Source organism: Loxodonta africana, chromosome 10, assembly GCF_030014295.1.
Source record: "Loxodonta africana isolate mLoxAfr1 chromosome 10, mLoxAfr1.hap2, whole genome shotgun sequence".
Taxonomy (NCBI): Eukaryota; Metazoa; Chordata; class Mammalia; order Proboscidea; family Elephantidae; genus Loxodonta; species Loxodonta africana.
Window position 1 is genome coordinate 30,162,679 of NC_087351.1, and position 9,562 is coordinate 30,172,240.

A 9,562-nucleotide genomic window follows, 5' to 3' on the forward strand; every position below is an offset into this window, starting at 1 on the left:
ATGTTAAAGGAAGTCTTTCAAGCAGAAAAAAAAAAGAATGCTGGGTGAAAATCTGTATCTACACCAAGAAATGAAAAGCACTGTAAATAAACTGTGTAAGTAAACTTTTTTGCCCCTCGTCACATACATCTCTTTAAAAGATTTACTGTTATTTTTTAAAACAAAAACAACGAATGTGTGTTGGCTTAAAAACGTGTAAAAACAAAACACAGTACAAAGGCTGGGAAGAAAAAATTGAAAGTATGCTTTTAGAAGGCTCTTATCCTATATGTGAATTCATGTATATAACTTGAGGGTAGACTGAAAAATTAAACTCTCATGCAACTATTGAAACAAAATATGAAATTATAATTATATTGTATTCTTAAGAAATTCAGAATCATTGCTTTATTTACCGTATTTAACAATATCTAAGATCCCATCTGTCATGGATTGAATTGTGTCCCTCAAAAATATGTGTCAACTTAGTTAGGCCATGATTCCCAGTATTATGTGGTTGTCCTCCATTTTGGGTTGATACAATTTCCCTATGTTTTATAAATCCTAACCTCTGCCTGTGGTTAACGAGGCAAGATTAGATTATGTTAAAGAGGATTAGGATGGGGTGTAACTCCGTTGCTCAGGTCACATCCCTGATCCAGTGTAAGGGAGTTTCCCTGGGGTGTGGCCTTTAGCAACTCTTATCTTATAAGAGATAAAAGGCAACAGAAACGTGCAGAGAGTGGGGACCTCATACCCTCAAGAAAGCAGCACCAGGAGCAGAGCATGTCCTTTGGACCCGGGTTTGCTGTGCAGAGAAGCTCCTAGACCAAGGGAAGACTGATGACAAGAACCTCACTCCAGAGCCAACAGAGATAGAAAGCCTTCACCTGGAGCTGACGCCCTGAATTTGGACTTCTAGCCTGCTAGACTCTGAGAGAATAAACTTCTCTTTGTTAAAGGCATCCACTCGTGGCATTTCTGTTATAGTAGCACTAGATAATTAAGACACCATTCAATAAATAAATAAATATTTAGCTGACCTGTATAAGAAAAATCAGGAGTGGCATCTACAGACAAACTGAAATATCAACCTATACCTATTTCACTGAAAATAGTTGATCTAACTTAAGTTTATTAATTTTTCACACATTGTTTCAAACATATACAATGGGTTCCCCTTTCCTGTGTTACTGTATTTTGAGATGTGACCTGCTAAAAATTGATCAAACTGAGCAACAAGTTCAAGTAAACCCCCAAAATTTCCATTTTGTGGGGACCAAACACTTCATTTCTTCCTTGAAAAGAATGTCAACCATTCATCAATTGTTATGACAGCTACAACGTGTTGCAAAATGGCTTTTCGATACTGACATTCTTCATTAATTTGTGTTTCCAGTTCATGAGTTAAGCCAAAACCATGTCTTTGGTTTAAACATGACAACATAGAATCTCTGTGAATTGAACTGTTTTCATATATATCAATCATATTGAAGTTGTGCCAGTTGCTAAATCCATTTGTAGCAAATTGAGAATTAAACGTTTTAGGCCTGAATGGCTTGCAAACAATACAATATACAGAGCTGACCGATGGTGGCCACTCCCTCTTTATAATTTGCACCGTTAGAACCTTGATTTTTACTACCCAGAAATTTTCAACATGAATTGTCAAGTAGTCCACTGTGATGTTGATAATCACTTGGCCCTCTTCTGATCCAATAATGTACATCATTAGAAGCGAAATTATTCCACAAAGCAGGATTTGTTTTTCTGTTATTTATGGGGTCTGCAGATGTGACAATTTCAAATTGTAAAACAGTTTCACGTTCTACACCATTATTATTACTGTTTTTACTACAGCAAGGAATGGATGCAGAATTTGGAACAAATTCTGTTAAATTCAAATCACTATTAGTAATTTCAACACTAGAGGTACTAGTACAAGGGTTTGTATCCATGAAACTTGAGTGTTCAATGAAAGAAGTCTCTTCAGATTCACTACATTTAAAAAAGGAAGCTAATTTTGGAATTGTCTTTAGGGATTCAACAATCTTTTTCTTTTTATCTTCTGTGAGCTTTCATTTTTGCACTCAGTCGTTGCCATTTCATTTTGTCTGGATGTAAAATTATGTCACTTTTTAAATTTGGTTCTATGGTAGCAAGTAGATTTGAGAAATTGAAAATAAATAAAATTTATAAAACAAGCAAAATTTACAAAATTCAATTTACATTTCAATTTGGACATTAATACTGAAGTTTATATTTGAAGATATGGATGTACAAGACAGTTCTCTCAAAATGAGTCAGAGACCTGTTATCTATTAATATAATCTGTCCTTGCCCAGTAACTGCTCATGTTGGATCCAGGTGCTTATTGGGTGAATGGAGCAGGTGTTAGGCTGGGCAGTCCACCCCCACTGTTTATTAGAAAGAAATAGTATACTCCTAAGGAACATGCCAAGAAAAGGAGTTTCGATTACATGGAAGGGGACTGTAGGAGACAGATGTCAAACAAGGTGTTGAAGTGGTAGGGGCCTCATAGCTTAAACAACCCTGTGTGTGAGTGCCCTCGTGATCCTGCGTGACCTTTATTTCCAGCCAGCTCTTTCTCATGCTCTGAAGCTGCTATTAATTTAATTTGCCCTTCCAGTTTCTTTCCACTGTGGTGCTTGCTTTTCCTTGTGTCCTGTCTGCGTGGCATCTATGGGTCTTTGCTTTGGAAAACTAGTGCCCCTGTTTTGCTGATGCCCTAAGGACATGCCTACCTTGCTTATCGGATAATCTGTCCCTGTCCTTAATGGAAACTCAGCATCCCTTAAGCAATAGCTTCCCATTTCCCTCTCCTATCCATGCCTGGTAACCACTAATAAACTTCCATCTCTATGCGTTTGCCTGTTTTAGATACTTCAGGTAAATGGAATATACAATATTTGTCCTTTTGTGACTAACTTATTTTGCTCAGCATAACGTTTTCAAGGTTCATCCACATCATAGCATGTATCATTCCTTTTTATGGATGAATAATATTCCATTGTATGTCTATAACAGTTTTTTTTTTTTAATCCATTAATCCATTGATGGGCACTTCTGTTGTTTCCAACTTTTGGCTATTGTGAACAATGCTGCAATGAACATCAGTGTTTGAGTCACTGCTCTCAAGTCTTTTGGGTATGTTTATCAATGCCTTGATATGTGCTTGTCACTCTGTTGGGTATTTTGGAGACACAGAAGTATGAACCATACAAAAGCTAAGGATGGTTATAAACTGAGGATGCTGTATTAATACACATAATTCTAAAAACAAAATAAAGCTATTCATAATTATGTGCAGTAGAGTCTCCTTCCCTTCTTCTTTACCTTTTCATTCAGTTCTTCCTTTGTATCTTTTGTAGCATATTCAAAAGGATGGACATGGAAGAAGATGGAAAATCATAATTCAAAAATAGTCCTGGAAAGTTAAAAAATAAAATTAAATGTGAATTATCTTTTGATGACCTTTCACGTAAGATGAAGAAGTATTGGGAGGAGAACAGGACAATTTGATAATTTTGTAAATGATGGAACATACATACGGAAAGTGTGATATTGAATGGGTGATGTCAGCCTGAACACTTACTTCTGGGTGTGATGATCCCCTCCATTTCAAGTGTCCTGTAGAGTATCTTGAGAGTGGGAGTGAAAAGAATGAATAACAAGGATAAATATGTGTCATGGGGTGTCAGAGGAGAGAAGAAATGGAGTCTTCTTAGGAAAACAACAAAGGCATTGTGAATAAGAATGACATTGAGATTGTCCTTCTAGGGTAAGTAGCTTTTGGTAAGTGTGGAGAGAAGGGAAATCATTCTAGTTGAAGAAACCATAAGCAAATGATCAAAACTGAAAAAGTGTGAATTATATTTGGGGAATTACAGGTATACCATCTTGACTAGAATAATGATCTATACAGGGCAATCTATTGCCCATATTTAACTGTCATTTAATAAATGTTGATCTGGATAGAAGAGAAAGGCAGTAAGGCTGAGAGGCATATACCAAGAGTACCTTCAGTATTAAGAGTCTCTAAGTTGAAAATAGATATTGCTAAAATAAAGGGGGGATTTCTCTAAGATTGTAGAATCCAGGAATGGGATTCAGCCAGGTCTCTGGAATAGATTGGAACTAGAGACTTTGGAGAGTACTCCGGCTCCCTGTCCAGCTAGTCCCTTTCTTCCTTTTTGTGCTTGGCACTCTCTCCCTCAGGCTTTTTCTATAGCAATGATTTCTCTACTTATAAGTCCATGGAGTGAAGTGTGATTGTGTTAAAGCTCCTACATCTCCAATTTCCTTTCTAGTACTGGTGGGATAACTGATTTGGACCAACCCTCTTGAGAAAAAATGAGAAAAATATTGGGTAAAATTTTACCAAATCTACTTAAAAGCATCAAACTGCTGGCATGGTAGTAAACAGCTCATAGGCCAGAATCTAAGGGAGCCCATAGAGGTTAAGAGAAATACCTGAGAATCGAGCCTGGTGGCTCTGGAGACATTTGGTAATTCCTGCAAAATCAGGCTACCTGTTTGAGTGGGGGGAACAAATGGGACAGATGTCAAAACCAAGCACCCACCAACATTTGGAAGTCTAGTAAGACACCCTCCCAAGATTAAGCTAGGATTCCAAAGAGCTATTCCCATAAGGTAAGGGTGAACAAGAAGTAAATCTGCCTCTACACCCCAACTTCCAGTAATTGTCATGAAGCTCAACAGAAATCAGCTGAGTTTAACAACGGAAAATAGAAAAGGATGAGAAATTTTCCCAAGAAGTTGTGGCCACAGGTCAGCATTCCCGGATTTGGGGTTTAGGTTTACACCATCTTGGAGGTCCAGGGAATGTCCAGCTGTGAACTGCGTTTAGGGTCTTCTTGGGCTGATAGTTTTCCCAGGTGCCTGAGAGAAACAAAAGCATTTTGGGGGGAAGGAAGACACCTTCATCTTGGCCTTAAAAATTCAATGCATGTAATTTTGCAGAAGTATTGAGTTGTACACACTCAAAGATGACCAATTGCACAAGGAAACAAAGCAACATGAGTATGGATTAGCAAAAACAACAGATGGCATAAAATTCAGATATTGGGATTATCAGTTAGAGATATTAACACAACTATAATTACCATGTTTAAAGAAATAAAAGACAAGGTGGCAAATATCTGCAAGGAGCAGGAAATTACAAAATTTGGCCTAGCAAGTTCGTAAAATGAATCAAATAAAACTCTTAGAATTGAAATGTACGCTTTAACCAAAGTAAATCGACTGTCTTAGTTATCTAGTGCAACTCTAATAGTCCCTGGAGAAGGACATCAGGCTTGGTAGAGTGTCAGAGACAAAGAAGACCCTCAACAAGATGAATTGACACAGTGGCTGCAACAATGACTGTGAGGGTGGCGCAGGACTGGGCAGTGTTTCGTCGTGTTGTACACAGGGTCGCTATGAGTCGGAACTGACTCGAGGTCACCTAATAACAGCAACTGGGAAGACAGGCCTGGCAATCTACTTCCAAAAAATCAGCCAGTGAAAACCCCATTAATCACACCAGTCCAATCCCATTGTGCATGGTGTCGCCATGAGTCGGGGGCCACTGAGCAGCAGCTAACCTGTCTTCTCTCCTTCCCTCACTTCCAGGAGGGCCGGCCCCGGCCTCAGCTAGGGTTCTGTGTAGCCGCTTCAACGCTTCAGGCTTTCTCTTAGACTTTGCTCGTAAATTTTCTTCTACCAGGGATCGGCCCTCCCCTAAACTTGTCTAAGTCTTACCCTCCCTTCGAAGTGCAGCTGAAGTCCCTTCCCTTCCTAAAAGCCTGCCTCAGGGATGAGTCGATCAGTCCTCTCCAAATCCGTGGACCTTGGCACTGTCTACCGCCCTTTGGCACCTGGCACTTTTCATTGTTCTCTTTCATGAAAACAAAATCCTTTTGTCCCACAAGATTATGACAGTGGCTTCAGAGTAAAGACCATAGCTGGATCCCTAGTTCCTAGCGCAGAGGCTAGCACAGAACTAGAGTTCCGTGTTTGTTGCATGAAGGAATAAATGAATACTAAATTAGCCAATGCTTGCTCTCGCGCTGAGGCTCGGAGCTGTGAGAAAGGTCACTGTGTCTAAGGAACTTGAATGAGACAGCCAGTTGCAGGTCCGTGGGTGTTCTGAGTTAAGGAGAATGCAAGTGCGGATGTCCCAGTTTCAGCTGAGAGATCTGCGGTAGGGCCCTCCCTTTATGCCAGGTTTGCCTTAACTTTCAGGATCCAAAAAACCAAACCCGATGACATCGAGTCGGTTCCGACTCAACGCGGCCCTATAGAACAGGATAGAACTGCCTCATAGTTTCTAAGGAGCGCCTGGCGGATTTGAACTGCCGCCGCTTAAGGTTAGCAGCCCCAGCACTTAACCACTACGCCACCAGAGTTTCCGTTTTCAGGATAAAAAAAAAATTACTGGCGGAAAAATCTTTCTCTGAGTTAGACTGTGTCGGGTTGGCAGCTTTCTTCAAGCGTGGTCTCTGTTACTGGCCTCCATATTGCGCCATCCCCAGCAAGACCAGAAAGAACCTGCACACTGAGTTGCGATAGTCGGGGAATGGATTGAAATGACATCCTAGTCTTGTTTGCTTGCTCTACTCAGATAGTGGAACAAACGCCCAACTAGCACACAAAACCGTCCTTTTCTGATGAAGAAAGAAATCACCACCACGAGAGGCCCTATAGCTCAGGGGTTAGAGCACTGGTCTTGTAAACCAGGGGTCGCGAGTTCAAATCTCGCTGGGGCCTAGGAGCGTCTCTCCTTATACTTTTCCCCTCATTACCCTTCACTCCTCAAAAAATTCTGCTTAGTACGGCTTCTCACCGTCGTTCAGTTCTCTCGAAGAAACCACTCACGCAGCAGTACCGGTTTGTTTTTTCGTTCCAGGATTTGCGCTCAAATGCTGCTTTTACTACCCGGGAGGCGGCGGCGACCATTACGAGCTGCAAGAAACACTGCCAGGCTCCGCTGCCTCCCTGCCTGTGTGCACCCGCGCGGAGAGCCCTGTTGGCGGCGGGAACCGGTTCCTCCAACCCGGTGCTCCGGCGCAGGGATGAGGGCAACCGCCGAAGCGAGTGGGATTGAAAACGCAGGTACCCTCTCTGGGAGGATTCCAGGAAGACAGCGAAGTCCTCCTTCCCAAAGGAGGAGCCGGTGACAGCCGTCGGTTAGGCTTCCTAAGGAATATAGGCTGTCCCGCAAGATTTGTCTTTTTTCGGTGAGTTTCCAGACACTTCAGTATCTCAGCGGGAAAATTGAGGGCCCACTTTGGGGGCGGGACTTGGCTCACTAAGTTTGATACTTATTTAAAACATTGTGGTTTCCCCTTTGGAAAAACAAACTATTTTCTCCAAAGTGAATTCTCACAGAAACATTGGGCTTAAGCACATGCAGTATGTGCCATATCTACTTTTAGTATCTGGGTTCTTCCCCCCTCTCCCTTCCCGTCGTCTGTGGACGTGTAAATGCAAGAAATGCAGCTCTCCTGTGTAGACGCGCCGGGCTTACGAGGAAAGCAAAAGTGAGGGTAAGAAGACCTCGGGCCTGAGCCCCGGTCCCTCTACCCAATTTGATTTGCGCCCCTGGCCCCGCGCCCTTAGTGACGCCAACACCACCCTGGGCGAACAGGCAATGTGAAGCCTCGGGATGCGTGGGCTGTAAGGTGCCTGTAAAGAGCCCACGGGTTCGCTCTGCATGGAAGCCCTTCAGTGAAACAGGAGACTCCTGCTCTAGAAGGTTTGTCCCCTAAACTGCGAATACACGGCTTTCACATGGGATGGCCTTGAGACCCTGCAGTGCAGTCCCCAGCAACCAGATCATTTTATGCACACCTCTGTTAATTGATGTCCTGAAAAGGGAATTCCAGAGAATAAAAATACGTGCTCCCTTCGATAGCTCAGCTGGTAGAGCGGAGGACTGTAGTGCTTCCTGGCGTGGTTATCCTTAGGTCGCTGGTTCGATTCCGGCTCGAAGGAAGAGCCCCTGTTTTGGGTTTCGTGACCACCCACTGAGAAACTGTTCTGTAAGTTCCTCTGGAGTATCTCTATCTATTCTGAAGCCTTACTCCAAACCTCGCTCTCTTCCCAAGAATTTGAGTTTCGCCTTCTTCCAGCTTGAAAAATTTATTCATCTTAAACATGTTTCTGGAACTGTGAGAAAGAACGCTGACCAAATCTTCCAGCCAATGGGATCAGGTTGTGGGTTACCTTATCCAAGGTGCCTTTTCTTTTGGCTTCCAGTTGATCTAAGGTCAGAGTATGAGGTCCAAAGGTCGGGTACCTTTGATTGGTGCCGAACATTGTGTGTCTGGGCCTTGCGGAGTGAGGGGCTGTGATTTGCGGAACAAATCCCGTAATTTAGATCTTCAGCCTAGGGGTCCGACCCCACTGGGGTCGGACCCCTAGGCTGAAGATCTAAATTGCATTCTAGGGAGGCCCTTCCATGGGGCTTTTAATGCATTCTAGGGAGGCCCTTCCATGGGGCTTTTAATTTATGTATCTGTTTAAATATATATACCACGGCACTGGGGTTGGGTAAACTATATTTTATACAGATCACAAAAAGATGTGGTGCCAGAGCAGGAAGGAGGAATAAGATTTGACGTGAGTTCGAATGAGACTGGGAGAGAGAATTCCAGACCGAGGGGACATGCATACTGTGGGGACATGCAAAACTTCACTCACATTCAGGGAAGCTGTGACGGGTCTGGTTTGGGGAACATTTAGACATACGCCAGTTTGGTTCACTCCCAGCCAACTCTGGCTCCTGGTATTTTGATGCCCACCAGTCCTGCCTCTAGGATTTTATGTTCGTGCGAGATAGTAACAGACCGACAGATCCACTTCCCGCGCGTCTGAACTGGAGATCAGGACCGCGGTACCCTTGCAAACGAGTTCTGCGCCAGCCCTCAGGCTCCACCCCAGCTCGCTCCAGGGTTCCTCCGGGCTCGAGTACGCAGCTAGACCAGTCGGGTGGGGTTCGGTGGAGTCCAACCCTGTGGCTTGAAGTCTGAAAAACTGCCCTCCCGGGCCCCAACCATGGGTCTAGAGAGGTTCAGAAAGTGCATGCGGAGAGCAAACGAGACTAGGGCCGGAGTCAGAACATATAACTCGCAAAAGATGGAAGGAAGAACTAAGGGCGGAGAAGGGGAAACGTCCCAACCAGAAACAAAACCCGAAATAGGCGGCCAATAGCTGGTTAGAAAATGAAGTTCAGAGGAAACACAACAGGCTCTTCAGCAACGGTGGCTCGTTGGTCTAGGGGTATGATTCTCGCTTTGGGTGCGAGAGGTCCCGGGTTCAAATCCCGGACGAGCCCAGTTTTTACTTTTTGTTTTTCTATTGGCAACTGTGAGCGAAAGTTCTTTAGAAGAGTTCTGTATAAACATTCTTATGTTTTTGGACACTCCTGCAAAAATGAGTAGAGCTAAATTTACTCTTGGCAGACCAGGCTTATGACCTGTGTCGGGACGAAACTGCCGGGGTTCCTGGACGCCTCCCAGTCCAAGGCTCCGGAAAGCGGGCTCACTCTTCGAATCTG

General features: G+C 43.3%; 3 non-coding genes across 3 annotated transcripts; all 3 read left to right on the forward strand.

Annotated features, from left to right (window-relative positions):
* The first annotated feature begins 6,698 nt into the window (after window positions 1-6,698).
* On the forward strand, window positions 6,699-6,771 carry TRNAT-UGU (transfer RNA threonine (anticodon UGU)). Its single transcript has one exon. It is a non-coding gene; the product is annotated as a tRNA-Thr (tRNA).
* Window positions 6,772-7,908: 1,137 nt separating this feature from the next.
* On the forward strand, window positions 7,909-7,998 carry TRNAY-GUA (transfer RNA tyrosine (anticodon GUA)). The gene is given in 2 exon segments: window positions 7,909-7,945; window positions 7,963-7,998. It is a non-coding gene; the product is annotated as a tRNA-Tyr (tRNA).
* Window positions 7,999-9,268: 1,270 nt separating this feature from the next.
* TRNAP-UGG (transfer RNA proline (anticodon UGG)) lies at window positions 9,269-9,340 on the forward strand. The gene has a single exon. It is a non-coding gene; the product is annotated as a tRNA-Pro (tRNA).
* The last annotated feature ends 222 nt before the right edge of the window (window positions 9,341-9,562 follow it).